This window comes from Muntiacus reevesi, chromosome 4, assembly GCF_963930625.1.
Source record: "Muntiacus reevesi chromosome 4, mMunRee1.1, whole genome shotgun sequence".
In the NCBI taxonomy this organism is placed as follows: Eukaryota; Metazoa; Chordata; class Mammalia; order Artiodactyla; family Cervidae; genus Muntiacus; species Muntiacus reevesi.
Genome location: NC_089252.1, coordinates 95,885,247 through 95,901,106, shown reverse-complemented (window position 1 = coordinate 95,901,106; position 15,860 = coordinate 95,885,247). Strand labels below are relative to the sequence as shown.

Genomic DNA, 15,860 nt, shown 5'->3' with positions numbered 1-15,860 from the left:
GTGATTTTCTCAGAGTATATGCCCAGTAGTGAGATTTCTTGGTCATATGGTAGTTTTATTCCTAGTTTTTAAAGGTCTCTCCATATTGTTCCCCATAGTGGCTGTATTCTACAGCCCATAGTGGCTGTATCAGTTTATGTTCCCACCAACAGCGTGTCACACATTCCCCGTATCGTTTGTAGGTCTTCAAAAACAGAAGAAGAGTGTACGCCTGTGACTCTCTGCCTTCAAAACCAAAACCAGTGATCACTGGAGCATTCCATGTTTTCTCACAGGAATGTAACTTCATTTCCCCGTAGCTGCTTTGAAGGTAAGAGGTTTGTTTGAGTTTTTGGAGCATTACAAACATGCAGGATTACAACAGCCCGCTGTCTTTTCCTCCTGAAGTCAAGGACCTATGTCAAGTGGCAGCTCCTAATCATCTTCAAAAGCAGATTCCCCTCCCCACCTGTTTTTTGTTCAGTAGCTTTATCTATAAATCGCACCTTTTTCTCCTCTTTAACTGCAGTGTAGCGCACTCACAGTGTGGCGCCAGCCTCTCTGTGTAGCACAGTGGCTCGGCTTTACACCTACGCATTCTTCTTTAAGTAATCTTTTCTGTTATGGTTTATCCCAGCAGACTGAATATATTTCCCTGTGCGTACAATAGGATCTTAGAGTTCATTCATTCTGAATGTGATACTTTGCGTCTCCTAACCACAAGTCCTCACTACATCATCGCCCGTCTCTCAACCTTGGCAACTAGAAACTTAATCTCTATGTCTGTGAGTCTATTTCTGTTCTATAGATACATTCACTTGTGCCATATTACAGATTCCTCATGTGAATAATACAATCTTTTATTTGTCTTTCTCATTTGGAATTACTTCACATAGTATGATAATCTCCAGTAGCATTCATGTAGCTGCAAATGGCATTATTATATTCCTTTATAGGGCTTAGTCATACTCCATTGTATATATATACCACCGTCTGAAGATGGACACTTTGGTTGCTTCTAGGTCTTGGCTAATGTAAATACTGCTACAGTGAATATTGTGGTGCATGTGTCTTTTCGAATTATGTTTTCTCTCTGCTGAGAGGCCCAAGAGTGAGATGACTGGATTATGTTGTAGCTCCATTTTTAGTTCTTTAAGGAAGCCCTACAATGTTATCCATCATAAGTAAGTGGAAGTGGAAGTCATTCAGTCGTGTCTGACTCTGCAACCCATGGACTATGGGATTCTCCAGGCCAGAATACTGGAGTGGGTAGCCTTTCCCTTCTCCAGGGGATCTTCCCAACCCAGGGATCGAACCCAGGTCTCCTGCATTGCAGACAGATTCTTTACCAGCTGAGCCACAAGGGAAGCCTGTTATCCATCATGGCTGTTACCAGTTGACATTCTTTGAAATGGCATAAGAGGGTTATCTTTTCTCCAGTACATCTCTAACATTTAACATTGGTAGTCTTTGACAGTGGCCAATCTGAGTGGTGGGAGGTGATACTTCGTTGCAGTTTTAATTTGCAGTTCTCCAAAGATAACTGATTTGGAGCCTCTTTTCATATGCCTTCCAAATGAAAGGAAAAAAAACAACAATCTGCAATAAATTGAACTCTTAAAGGTTCACCATGTTTTGCACTGGTTTTCAGTTATCTACCTAAGGACATGCTTAAGGAAGGATGTCCATCACACCCCATGTGCTCAGTCACTTCAGTAATGATAAACTTTCTGTGACCCTATGCACTGTAGCCCTGAGGACTCCTCTGTCCATGGGGTTCTACAGACAAAAATACTAGAGTGGATTGCCTGCTCTCCTCCAGGAGATCTTCCTGACCCAGGAATGGAGCCCCCATCTCATGCATCTCGGGAATTGCAGGCAAATTCTTTACCCACTGAGCCACCAGGAAAACCCTTATACCCCAAAGGCCTTGCAATTTGAAGTGCTACTAAACATTGGTTTTTAAGTTGTTCTCATGGGAAGGATCGACAAGGCAGCATAACTTTCTCAGGCCGCTTTCAGATTTCTTGGCAACCAGAGCCGTAGAGAAAAGTCATGTTCCTGGGTTGTAGATGAGCGTGGAATGTGCCAGGGTTTAGGCCTCCTTACATCTTCCTCTTTCTCAGCCTCAGACAAAGCCCAAGCCTACGCAGAAGGCGGTGCTGGGGAGGCCCTGGTAGTCAGGTGGGAAGATGCCTAGGGAGGAGGCTGAGGTGGGAACCCACCTTGGGGAAACTGGAGACCACGTGCCTATTCAGAGCTCTCTCAGCCTAGAGGGTCCACTGTTTTTTGAACATACCATGAATACTGTGGTTGAGCTGTGGAACAGTCTGCCTGGATCTAGAGGATGGGGTCCAGTCCCCCACGGACCAGGCACTCCAGGTCCAGGGAGGGCTGCTGCTTGGTACATTGTCCGCAGCTCCCTCAGCCCCACTCAGCCTGGCCTTGGGTCCCAAGTCTGCTCAGGCTTCTGTGGTATGAAAGCAGCCCAGGGTCCCTAGGAGTGAGTGGAATACCGTTCAATTTGGTTTGTTTTGAAAGTTAATTTTTCTTGCATGGTGGATACAGTTCATTTCCAGTGTCTTGTTTGTTTCAGGTGTACAGTCACCTGATTCACTTAGACCTATATGTCTTCTTCGTGGGATTCTTTTCACCTGTATGTAATTACAGGCTGCTTAGTAGAATTCCCTGTGCTAAAGGCTAGGTCCCTGTGGAGTATTTATTGGATTATTTATTGTATGTATATGACTGTCCATATGATAATTCCTACTTCCTAATTTACAAAACTGAATTTATAAGTATGTTCATTAGTATCAGTTTTTAGATTGTACCCAATGGAGTTAAACCGCTATCCTCTGACTGACTTCCCTTATGATCATCATTAGCATGACTGTTCATGTTGCTGGAAAAGACTTTCTTCATACTTTTTGATTGCTGCATCATGTGCCAGTGAATATGTGAATGTGTGTGTGTGTGTGTGTGTACCACGTGTTCATCCATCTCTGAAAAGGGACACTGTGTGTGCCATGCAGTCTTCAGTTCAGTCGCTCAGTCGTGTCTGACTCTGCGGCCCCATGGACTGCAGCACGCCAGACTTCCCTGTCCATCGTCAACTCCTGGAGCTTGCTCAAACTTACGTACATCGAGTTGGTGCTGCCATCCAATCATCTCATCCTCTGTCGTCCCCTTCTCCTCCTGCCTTCGATCTTTCCCAGCATCAGGGTCTTTTCAAATGATTCAGTTCTTCACATCAGGTGGCCAAAGTATTGGAGTTTCAGCTTCAGCATCAGTCCTTCCAATGAGTATTCAGGACTGATCTCCTTTAGGATGGACTGGTTGAATCTCCTTGCAGTCCAAGGGACTCTCAAGAGTCTTCTCCAACACCACAGTTCAAAAGCATCAATTCTTCGGTGCTCAGCTTGCTTTATAGTCCAACTCTCATATCCATACCTGACTACTGGAAAAACCATAGCTTTGACTAGATGGACCTTTGTTGGCAAAGTAATGCAGTCTTGGGCTGTGATAAATATCGATGCAGTGGACACTGGAGCATAGGTGTCTTATCAGATGGTCTGTTCTCCACCTGCAGAGGCCCAGCATTGAGAAGGCCAGAAATTGTGGTAGCTCCCATTTAGTTTTTGGAGGAAGCTCCCTCCTCTTCTGTGTCCTGGCTGTTCCCAGTTGTTGTTACCCAAAGAAAATGTGAGAGGGTTCTCGTTTCTCCAGGCCCTCTGCAGCATTTATTGTTGGTGGTTTTTTTGTGAATGACTGTTGTGAGTGGTGGGAGGTGGTACCTCATTGAGGTTTTGATGTGCAGTTCTCCACTAATGAGCGATCTGGAGCCTGTTTCCTGTGCTTTAAAGTCACCTCTTGAGATCGTCTTCTTGAAGGTTCCCTTTGTTTTGATATGCTCTCCGATTACCCACCCCGGCACTTTGCTTGAGGAGAGGGATCTCTATAGCCCCACAAGCTTTGTGAATTTGAAGTGCTCCAAAACACTGACTTTTAAGCTGTTGTTACCAGAAGCGCCCACAAGGCGGCAGCACTTTTTCAGGCCCGTTAGAAGGCCTGCCGCATCGGGGACATTTCCCTGGTGGCTCAGCTGGTAAAGAATCCGCCTGCAATGCGGGAGACCTGGGTTCGATCCCTGGGTTGGGAAGATCCCCTGGAGAAGGGAAAGGCTACCCACTCCAGTATTCTGGCCTGAAGAATTCCATGGACTGTATATCCCACGGGGTCGCAAAGAGTCAGACATGACTGAGCGACTTTGACTGGCAACCAGAGCCCTAGACACAAGTTGTGTTTCTGGGCTGTAGATGAGTGGAGTGTGCCAGGGCCTGGGTCTGCATACATCTTCCCCTTTATCTGTATCACCCCAGACAAATCCCAAGTCTGCGAAGAAGGGGATGCTAGGGATGCTGTGGTAGCCACTTGGGGACATGCTGAGGTAAGAGGCTGTGGTGGGAACCCCTCTCAGGGAGACTGGAACCAACAACCTATTTGGAGCTCTCTCTGCCTAGAGGGTCCACCTTTTTTGGGGTGTACTAGGCTTGGCTGAGCTGTGGAACAGCCTGCCTGGATCTCTAGCGTGGAGTCCCTTCCCCATGGTCCAGGCACTCCAGGTTTGAGGAGGGCTTCCTTTTGGTACACTGTCCCCAGCTACGTCAGCTCCAGCCCAGTCCAGCCTTGGGTCCCAGGGGTGCTCAGGCTCCTGGACTGTTAGAGCCCAGGGGCCCCTGGACTGGGTGGAATACCGTTCCTCTTTGGTTTCTTTTGGAAGTTAATGTTTCTTGCATGGTGGATGCAGTTCATTTGCAGTGTCCTGTTTCTTTTGGGTGTACAGCCACCGGATTCACTTATGCATAAATGCCTTGCTCTTGGAACTGTTTTTCTGGGTAGATAGTTAGAGGCTGCAGAGTAGAAACCCATGTGCAATATGCTACATCCTTGTGCATTTTTTATTGTAGGTATATGACTGTCCCCCTATCAATCCCAAGCTTGTAATTTATAAAACCTGGTTGATAAATGTGATCACTGGTATCAACTTTCTCACTGTACCCCATGGAGTTTTCTTAGGCAATTGTTCCTTGTCTGACTAGCTACCATTAGGATCATCACGTCATCTGTTCTTCTTGCTGGAAAAGGTATTTGGCATACTTTGTGATTGCAGTGTCGTATGCCAGTGAACACGTGTATGTGAATGTGTGTGTGTGTATGTATGGGTACCACGTGTTTATCCATCTCTGAAAATGGACTCTGTGTGCATGCAGTCTTGGCCTGTGGTAAACACTGGTGCACGGACACTGGAGTGTAGGTATCTTAGCGGATGACCTGTCTCCACCTGCAGAGCCCCGGCGCTGAGAAGCATGGGTTCTGTGGTAGCTCCCGCTCACTGTCTGAAGGAGGCTCTCTGCTCTGCTCTGTCCTCGCTGTCCCCAGCTGGTATTTCCCGAAGCAAACGTGTGAGGGCTCCGCTTTCTCCACTCCCTCCTCTGCACTTACTGTCGGTAGTGTTTCTGTGAATGACCATTGTGAGTGGTGGGAGGTGGTACCTCATTATGATTCTGACGTGCAGTTTTCTACTAATTAACCATCTGGAGCCTGTTTCTTGTTCTTTCCAAACAAGCAAGCAAGCAAACAAAAACACGATTGTGCCTTAAAGTGACCTCTTGATATTGTCTTCTTGAAGGTTCCCTCTGTTTCGATGTGCTCTCCAATTATCCACCCCAAAGCACTGTTTCAGGAGAGGTGTCCCTGTAACCGCACACTTCAAAATTTCTGAATTGGAAGTGCTTGAAGCATTTATTTTTAAGCTGTTGTTACTAGAAGTGTCCACAAGGGGGCAGCACTTTGCCAGGCCCATTTGATGTTTTCCTGGCAACCAGAGCCCTAGAGAAAAGTCATGTTCCTGGATTTAGATGAGTGGACTGCGCCAGGCCTGGGTCTCTTTACATCTTCTCCCTTATCTGCACCACCCCAGACAAATTCCAAGCCTGCACAGAACACGATGCTGGGCATGCAGTGGTAGTCAGGTGGGAGATCCGTGGTGTAAGAGGCTGTGGTGGATATCCACCTCGGGGAGACTAGAGACGAGGTGCCTATTCGGAGCTCTCTCTGCCAAGAGGGTCTACCTTTTTTGGGCATACTAGACTTGGTTGAGCTGTGGGATGGCCCGCCTGGATCTGGAGCATGGCGTCCCATGCCCCGTGGACCATAGTGTCCAGGTCCAAGGAGGACTTCTTATTGGTACATCCTCCCCAGCTGCCTCAGCTCCAGCCCGGTCTGGCCTTGGGTCCCAAGGTTACTCAGGCTCCTGGGCTGTGAGGGTGCCCAGGGACCCCAGGGCTGAGTGGAACACCATTCACGTTTGGTTTCTTCTGAAAGTTAATGTTTCTTGCATGGTGGATAGAATTCATTTCCAGTGTTGTGTGTGTTTTGGGTGTACAGCCACCTGATTCACTTACACATAAGTGTCTTCCTCTTGGAACTGTTCTGCCCTGTAGGTAGAGGCTGCTGAGCAGAATCCCCTCTGCTGTATGCTAGGTCCTTGTGCATTTTATTGTGTATATTACTGTCGCTCCACTAATATCAAGCTTCTAACTTATAAAACTCAGTTGATAAATGTGGTCATAGGTATGAACTTTTAGATTGTACTCAGTGAAGTTTTGTTAGGCAGTTGTTCCTGCTCTGACTAGCTTCCCTTAAGATTGACAGCTTGTCCATTCATGTTGCTGGAAAGGCATTTTGCATACTTCTTGATTGCTGTGTCATATGCCAGGGAATACATGAGTAAGAATGTGTGTGTGTGTGTGTGTGTGTGTGTGTGTGTAGCACGTGTGTATCCCTCTGTCTCTGAAAATGGACACTGTGTGTGCATGCAGTCCTAGCCTGTGGTTAAGTATTGGTGCAGTGAACACTGGCGTGTAGGTGTCTTTGCGGGTGATATGTTCTCCACCTGCGGAGTCCCAGCATTGAGAAGAATACATAACGTGGTAGGTCCTGTTAAGTGTTGGACAGAAGCTCCCTCCTGTTCTGTGTCCTGGCTTTCTCCAGCTGACAATTCCCAAAGCGAATGTTGAGGCTTGCGGTTTCTCCAGGTGCTCTCCAGCTTTGTCTGTGGTGTTAGTGAATGAGCATTCTGAGTGGTGGGAGGTGGCACCTGATTAATAGTTTTGATGTGTGGTTCTCTGTTAATTAGTGATCTGGAGCCTGTATCCTGTGCTGTCCAAGCAAAAGAAAAAAACATTAATATGCCTTAAAGTGACCTCTTGATACTGTCTTCTTGAAGGTTCCCTTTGTTTTGATATGCTAATTACCCACCTAGCACACTGCTTCAGGAGAGGTGTCCCTCCATCCCCCCAGTTTAGTTCAGTCGCTCAGTCGTGTCCAACTCTTTGCGACCTCATGGACTACAGCACAGCAGGCTTCCCTGTCCATTGCCAACTCCCAGAGCTTACTCAGACTCATGTCCATTGAGTCACTGATACCATCCAACCACCTCATCCTCTGTCGTCCCTTTCTCCTCTGTCTTCAATCTTTCCCAGCATGAGGGTCTTTTCTAATGAGTCAGTTCCTTGCATCAGGTGGCCAAAGTATTAGCGCTTCAGCTTCGACATCAGTCCTTCCAATGAATATTTAGGACTGATTTCCTTTAGGATGAACTGGTTTGATCTCCTTGCAGTTCAAGGGACTCTCAAGAGTCTTCTCCAACACCACAGTTCAAAAGCTTCAACTCTTCGACGCTCAGTCTTCTTCATGGTCCAACTCTCACATCCATACATGACTACTGGAAAAACCATAGCTTTGACTAGATGGACCTTTGTTGGTAATGTCATGTCTCTGCTTTTTAATATGCTGTCTAGGTTGGGCATAGCTTTTTTCCTAAAGAGCAAGCGTCTTTTAATTTCGTGGCTCCAGTCACCATCTGCAGTGATTTTAGAGCCCAAGAAAATAAAGTCTGTCACGGTTTCCATTGTTTCACCATCTATTTCCCATTTAGTGATGGGACCGAATGACATGATCTTCGTGTTCTGAATGTTGAGTTTTAAGCCAGCTTTATCACTCTCCTCTTTCACTTTCATCAAGAGGCTGTTTAGTTCCTCTTTACTTTTTGCCATGTGCTATCATCTGCATATCTGAGGTTACTGATATTTCTCCTGACAGTCTTGATTCCAGCTTGTGCTTCATCCAGCCTGGCATTTCACATGATGTACTCTGCATATAAGTTAAACAAGCAGGGTGACAATATAAGCCTTGATGTACTCCTTTCCCAATTTGGAACCAGTCCATTGTTCCATGTCTGGTTCTAACTGTTGCTTCTTGATTTGCATACAGTTTTCTCAGGAAGCAGGTAAGGTAGTCTGGTATTCCCATTTCTTTAAGAATTGTGCACAGTTTGTTGTGATCCACCCAAAGGCATTGGTATAGTCGATGACGCAGAAGTAAATGTTTTTCTTTAATTCTCTTGCTTTTTCTATGATCCAACGGATGTTGGCAATTTGATCTCTGGTTCCTCTGCCTTTTCTAAATCCAGCTTGAACATCTGGAATTTCTTGGTTCACATACTGTTGAAGCCTGGCTTGGAGAATTTTGAGAATTACTTGGTAGCGCGTGAGGTGAGTACATATTTGAAGTGCTGGAAAGCTGGATTTTAAGCTGTTGTTATGAGAAGTGTCCGCAAGGCGGCAGCACTTTCTCAGGCCCTTTAGGTTTACCTGGCAACCAGGGTCCTAGAGAAGAGTTGTGTTCCGTGGTCATAAATGAGAGTGCAGCTTGACAGGGCTCGAATCTCTTTATGTCCTCCCCCTTATCTGCACACCCCAGAGAAATCCCAAGCCTAGACAGAAGCAGTGCCTGGGATGAGTGGTAGTCAGGTGGCGCGACGCAGAGGTAAGAGGCTGTGGTGGGATCCCACATCCGGGAGACGGGATCCGGGAGCGTGGGGTCCTATCCTCCGTGGACCGGGCACTCCAGGTCCGAGGCGGGCTTCCTTTCGGTACGCCCTCCCCAGCTGCCTCAGCTCCAGCTCAGTCCGGCCTTGGGTCCAAGGGTGCTCAGGCTCCTAGGCTAAGAGGGTGCCCAGGGGCCCCTGGACTGAGGGGAATAATGTTCATTTTTGGTTTCTTTGAAAGTTATGTCTTCTAACGTGGTGGATACAAATCATTTCCAGTGTTGCCTTTGGTTAGGATATACAGGCACCTGATTCCCTTATACATATATGTCATCTTCTTGGAATTGTTTTGCCCTGTAGGGAGGTAGAGGCAGCTGAATAGAATTCCCTCTGCTATACTTGAGGTCCTTGTGCATTATTTATTGGTATGTATATGAGTGTCTCTATACTAATCCCAAGCTTCTAATTACAAAATTTGGTTGAAAAATGTGTATTGGTGTCTGTTTTTACACTGTGCCCAGTGGAGTTTACTGAGGCAATTGTTTCTTCTCTGAGTTGCTTCACTTATCATCAGCATCTCTGTTCATGTTGCTGGAAAAGACATTTTGCGTACTTTTTGATTGTGGTGTCATATGCCAGTGAATATGTGTATACGGATGTCTGTGTGTGTGTGTGCGCGCACATGTGTTTATCCATCCATCTCTGAAAATGGACTCTGTATGCATGCAGTCTTGGCACGTGATAAATATTGTTGCAGTGAACACAGGTGTGTAGGTGTCTTTTCGGATGATATATCTTCCCCCTGCAGAGTCCCAGCATTGCAAAGGCGAGACACTGGGGTAGCTCCTATTTACTTTTTGAAGGAAGCTCCCTGCTGTTCTGTGTCCTGGCTGTTCCCAGTTGACACTACCCAAAGCAAATGTGTGACCGTTCTGGTTTCTCGAGGTCCTCTGCAGCATTTACTGTCAGTAGTCTTTTTGTTAATGACTGTTCTGAGTGGTGGGAGACGGTACCTCATAGTTTTGATTGCAGTTCTCTATTCATTAGCGATTTGAAGCCTATTTCCTGTCCTTTCGATAAAAAAGGAAAAAACCACATTCATGTGTCTTAAAGTAACCTCTTGAAATTGTCTTCTTGAAACTTCCCTGTGTTTGATATGCTCTCCAGTTACCAACCCCAGCACATTGCTTAAGAAGTGTCCCAACAGCCCCGCAGACTTGGTGAATCTGAAGTGCTCTAAAACAGATTTTTAGGCTGTTGTTACTAGAAGTGTCCACAAGCAGGCAGCACTTTCTCAGGCTCACATGGGGTTTTCCTGGCAACCAGAGCCCTAGAGAAAACTCGAGTTCCCTGCTTGTAGATGAGAGTGGAACGTGCCAGGACTCGGGTCTCATTACATCTTCCCCCTTATCTGCACCACCCAGACAAATGCCAGGCCTCCACAGAAGGCGATGCTGGGGATGCTGTGGAAGTCAGCTGGGGAAAATGCCGTGGTAAGAAACTTGGTGGAACCCATGTTGAGGAGACTGGAGACCAGATGCCCATTGAAAGCTCTCTCAGCCTAGAGGGTCCACTTTTTCCGGCGTACTGTGCTTGAGTGAGCTGTGGCGTGGCCCACCTGCATCTGGAGCCTGGGGTCGCGTCCCCCAGGACCGGCCACTCCAGGTTCAAGCAGGGCTTTGTTTCAGTACCTCCCCAGCCGCCTCAGCTCCGGTTCAGTCCAGCCTTGCGTCCCAGGGGTTCTCAGGCTCCTGGGATGTGAGAGTCCAGTGACCCCAGGACTGAGGGAAATACTGTTCATATTTGGTTTTATTTGAAAGTTAATTTTTCTTGCATGGTGGATACGGGTCTTTTCCAGTGTCATGTTTGTTTTGGGTATACAGCCACCTAATTCACTTGTACATTTATATCCTCCTCTTGGAATTGTTTTGCCCTGTAGGTAGGTAGGGACTGCTGAGTAGAATTCCTTCTGCTACATGCTAGGTCCTTGTGGGTTATTTACTGTATGTATATGACTGTCTGTATGTTAATCCCAAACTTCTAATTTACGAAACTCGGTTGATAAATGTGTGCATCGGTGTCAGTTTTTAGATCGTACCCAGTGGAGTTTGCTGAGGCAGTTGTTCCTTTGCTGACTACCCTCACTTTCCATCAGCATGTCCATTCATGTTGCTGGAAAAGACATTTTGCATGCTTTTTGATTGCTGCATCATGTCCCAGTGAATGTGTATATATGTGTGTGTGTATATATATGTGTGTGTATGCACCACATATTCATCCATCTTTGAAAATGGATCTATGTGTGCATGCAGTCATGGACTGTGATAAATATTGGTGCAGTGAACACTGGGGTGTGTAGGTGTCTTTTTGGATGATCTGTTCTCCACCTGCAGAGTCCCAGCATTGAGACGGCCAGATACCATGGTAGCTCCTATTTAGATTTTGAAGGACGCTCCCTGCTGTTTGTCTCCTGGCTGTTCCCACTTGACATCATCCGAAGAAAATGTGGGCGGGTTCTGGTTTCTGAAGGGCCCTTTCCATCATTGATTGTTGGTGTTGTTTTTGTGAATGACCATTGTGAGTGGTGGGAGGTGGTAGGTACCTCCTCATGGTTTTGAAGTGCAGTTCTCATTAATTAGCGATCTGGAGCCTTTTTCCTGTGCTTTCTAAATAAAAGGAAAAAACAAACAACATTAATGTGCTTTAAAGTGACCTTTGAGAGTATCTTCCTGAGTGTTCCCTGTTTTGATAGCTCTCCGATTACTCGCCCCAGCACACTGCTTGAGGCCAGGTGTCCCTGAGCCCCACAGGCTTGTGAATCTGAAGTGCTCGCAAGCCGCGATTTTAAGGTGCTGTTACTAGCAGTGTCCACAAGGCGGCAGCACTCTCTCAGGCCCACAGGAGGTTTTCTGGCATCGAGAGCCGCAGAGAAAAGTTGTGTCCTGGGTTGCAGATGAGAGTGGCATGTGCCAGGCCTTGGGTTCTCCTTAATCTTCCCTGTTATCTGCACAAGCCAGCAATGAAGGCGATGCTGGGGATGCATGGTAGTCGGGTGGGAAGATGTGGAGGTGGGAGGTTGTGGTGGGAACCCACCTCGGAGACTGGAGACCAGGTGTCTGTTCAGAGCTCTCAGCCTAGAGGGTCCACCTTTCTGGGGGGCCTACGAGGCTTGGTTGAGCTGTGGACAGCCTGCCTGCATTGGGGAGTGGGGTCCCACGCCCTGTGGTCCAGACACTCTAGATCCAAGGAGGGCGTGTTTTCGGTACATCCTCCCGTTTCTTCAATTCAGCGCTGTCTGGACTTGAGTCCCAAGGCTGCTCAGGTTCCTGGGGTTGTGAGAGTGGTCCAAGGCCCCCAGGCCTGAGAGGAATACTCTTCACATTTGGTTTCTTTTGAAAGTTAATTTTTGTGTGTGTGGTGGATACAGTTCATTTCCAGTGTCCATTTGTTTTGGGTATACAGCCGCGTGATTCACTTCCACATATATGTATTCCTTTTGGAATTGTCTTGCCCTGAAGGTAGTTAAAGGCTGCTGAGCAGAATGGCCTGTGCTGTATGCTTGGTCTTTGGGATTATTTATTGTACATATGTATGACCGTCCCTCTGTGAATCCCAAGTTCCTAATTTACAAAACATAGTTGAGAAATGTATTCATTGATGTCAACATTTAGGTACCAAATACAGTTTTTTTAGGCTGTTGGTCCTCTCTGCCTGCCTGCCTTAGGATATTTATTAGTATATCTGTTGTTGCTGGAAAAGACAGTTTTCATGCTTTTTGATTTCTATGTGTTATTCCAGGGAATATTTGTTTATGCATGAGTGTGTATATGCATTTATATGTGTGATTGTTTATTTACCGTGTTTATCCACTCATCTGAAAAGGGACACTTTGAGGTGCATGCAGTTTTGTTGTTGTTACAGAAGTGTCCACAAGGCGGCGGCATCCCCTTCAGGCCCTGCTCATTTTTGGCGACCGGATCCCTACAGAAGTCTGCACCTGTTAAGGGCTTGTCTCATCATCTTTCCCCTTATCCTGCACCCCAAACACAGATTCGAAGGCTACCTGAAGGGTGATGCTGGGGATGCTCTGTTAGTTAGGTGGGGAGATGCTTAGAAGACTATCCGTGGGAACGCCACATATTCTGTGTAAGACTGGCTTATGTTAATCCCAACCTTGTAATTTAGAAAACTCGGTTTGTAAATGTGCTCACTGGTTCCGGTTTTTAGATTCCTGCACATAGTTTTCATAAGGTGTTGGTCCCTCTGTCTGACTTCTGTACCTAAGGGAGATCATCACCACAGGATGGTCACTTAAGATCATTCACGTCATTGGAAAAGGCACTTTGCATGCTTTCTGATTGGTAGCTCATATTGCAGTGTGTTTATATATATTGTGTGTGTGTATGTTCTGTACACACACTTATCTTTACCATGTTTATCTGTACATCTCTGACCATGAACTCTGTGGGGGCTTGCAGAGGTGGCTGGTGGTAAATATTGCTGCAGTGAATGTTGGGGTGTAGGTGTCACTTGTAACTACATTTGTTAACTTGGAGAGACTCGAGAGAAACCAGGAGTGAGAAGGCCATATTATGTGGTAGACCTATCTTTAGTTTAAGAATCTCCATACTGTTTTTTTCCCACGCAAATAGTTTCACCAGAAACTTAGTAACATAGTTTTTGACAGCATTTCCTTTCCTAAAGACTAGTAGTGAATTAAAATTTCATCTACAGCTCTTCCTTCTCAAAACATTTTTCTGTTATTCCATCACAGTGTTATTCTAAGAAAGTCTGATGCCAAAATCTTCTACGCTATTGTATGGAAGATTAAATTTTACTGTTGTGTGGTAAGACTACTCAGTGACTGACTGTCATTGGAATTAGATACTCCAACACAAAGTCTGCAGTGTATTCAGAAGTCCAGGTTGGTGTCATGTCATTTTGATGTTTATTTGCTTTCCTTTAAGACTCCATTTTGTAATAAATATTTTGAAAGTTAAATATGCCTAAGATTGTTCACCCCAGTGATGCACTTTGTACTTGAAGAGTGCATAATAAATGAGATTATGGTTTATAAAAGTGAGAAGTTTCCAGGTTTGATTAAAAACATTGACCAAAAGGAAAAAAGCTTACCAATATTTAAAAGGGACTAAACACAACTGTTCTATCCCTTAGCAAAGGAAGCTATCATTTGATGATAATCTTATTTTTGTATTGGGATGTGTACCCTTCATGAGTAAAATGTCAAAATTAAGACTTTAATTCTTTGAATGGCTTCTCCTAGATTAACAGAATCTGCCTACCATCAGCCCCAGGTATACAGTACAGATAGATGTATGACCTGGACAGGAAGCTCCCAACAGCCGCGGGACCAGGTAGGAAGCAGAATCGAACACGGCAGGACCGGGCCCGCTGGAGCAGATGCAGCTGTCGGCCTGGACTGGGAACGGGAGCCCAGCATTAAGCTGATCCGTATTACAGCAAAGCTAGATAAGTGATTTTGAATTCTTTTTATTTTTAGATGGCAACCATACATTTTTTTCCCCAAAATGTATTGGGTGGGGGGAGGGAGTTGGTGACAGTTGTAGCCTGTGGTTGACCAGTCTGGAAGCTTCTGGAATCCTCCTTTGGCATCATGAGTTGCTTTAGGTTTCTGAGTCTTCCAAATTTAAAACAACTCTCACTGGTCAAAAATCAGAGAAGCAAGGCTCAAAATCATCATTCTATGTACTCGTAGTATATAACAAACATAAGTGAAAAACATCAATGAGATAAAAAAATTCTCAGTTTGGAATATAAAATGTGGCGTAAGTGGCCCAGGCAAATGTGTGACAGTAGGCTTGTACTAACACTTGTAGTAAAAATGAACCTCATAATAAGCTTGATTTTCTAGCGCAGTGTAGAACACAGAAATAGGCTGGAAGAAGTCTTTCCTACTCGCAGTGTAAGGCTATCTGTCTTACACTGTACGGCCTTGAAAACCTGGATTCCCTCACATCAGAATCGTACTGCTTACGCATCATAGGGCAAGTTCCCTCGACATTTATCTGCAGGCTTGGTTTTCAGCTTCCCCATCTTGCACTGGGAATAAATAGTATTTCTTTCTTATTTAGTGTCTCTTACCTGTTACCTCCTCTAATTTTAGATGGTAGAGCTAAAATGGTTTTTAAAAAAGCCTACATTTCAGTTGAAATGGTTTGCTCTGTGATCACTTCAGTCTAGGTGGTTTTATAGCGGGGAGTTGAGGGAAAGTTATTTTAAGAAACTGACATTTTAATGATGCTTTTCCCTTCTCGGGTGAACTGCAATGAGGTGAGTGGCTGAAAACAGATTCCTACAGAAGGAACACAGTGAGTGATGCCTGTGTTGGACTTAATGGACAGCACTGATTCCTATGGTTGTGGATTTTGCTAAGGGTACTTACATTTCCAGTTTCTTTAAGATTAGTGATCAAATAGCCTCTCACCCAGCGCCCCCAGAAGCTCCTGTCAGAGCCCAGCTCCCTCAGCGGCCACTCTTCCACTGTCGTGACTTCTAAGAATGACTGTTGAACTGTTTCAGAGTATTTTCAACAGACTATACATCCATTGAGATCATGTGTTTTCTAGAATGTTAATAAATCATTCCCATCAGCATGTAAATATGCTTTCAGAAAAAGAGAAAACCTCATGCTTCTCTCCTCTTGCTTTTACAGTAAAATGCCATTTTGATTCTCTTGCTCTAGCAAAACTGCTGTCATCACGATGCCCTTTCAGTGAGCAAATTCAGCTGTCTGCACAGGTTTCTGCGGTGGCCAGCCTTCTGCTGGAAGTCTCTTCTTCCTTTTTATTTAAAATCACCCCTGGAGAGGCTTCTGTGACACCCGACAGCAGAGAGCTCTTCACACCCTACTCATTTCACGGCCACCTTTACCGGCTTTTAGGTTTCTTTTTCCATAGCACTTAACCCCATCTGATTCACTAAGTTCACAACTGGGAAAAAAGATTCCCTT

General features: G+C 45.5%; 1 long non-coding RNA gene across 1 annotated transcript; it reads left to right on the top strand.

The window, feature by feature from the left end:
• Positions 1-14,528, top strand: LOC136166708 (uncharacterized). Its single transcript, XR_010662982.1, has 3 exons — positions 1-310; positions 13,644-13,793; positions 14,154-14,528. It is a non-coding gene; the product is annotated as an uncharacterized lncRNA (long non-coding RNA).
• The last annotated feature ends 1,332 nt before the right edge of the window (positions 14,529-15,860 follow it).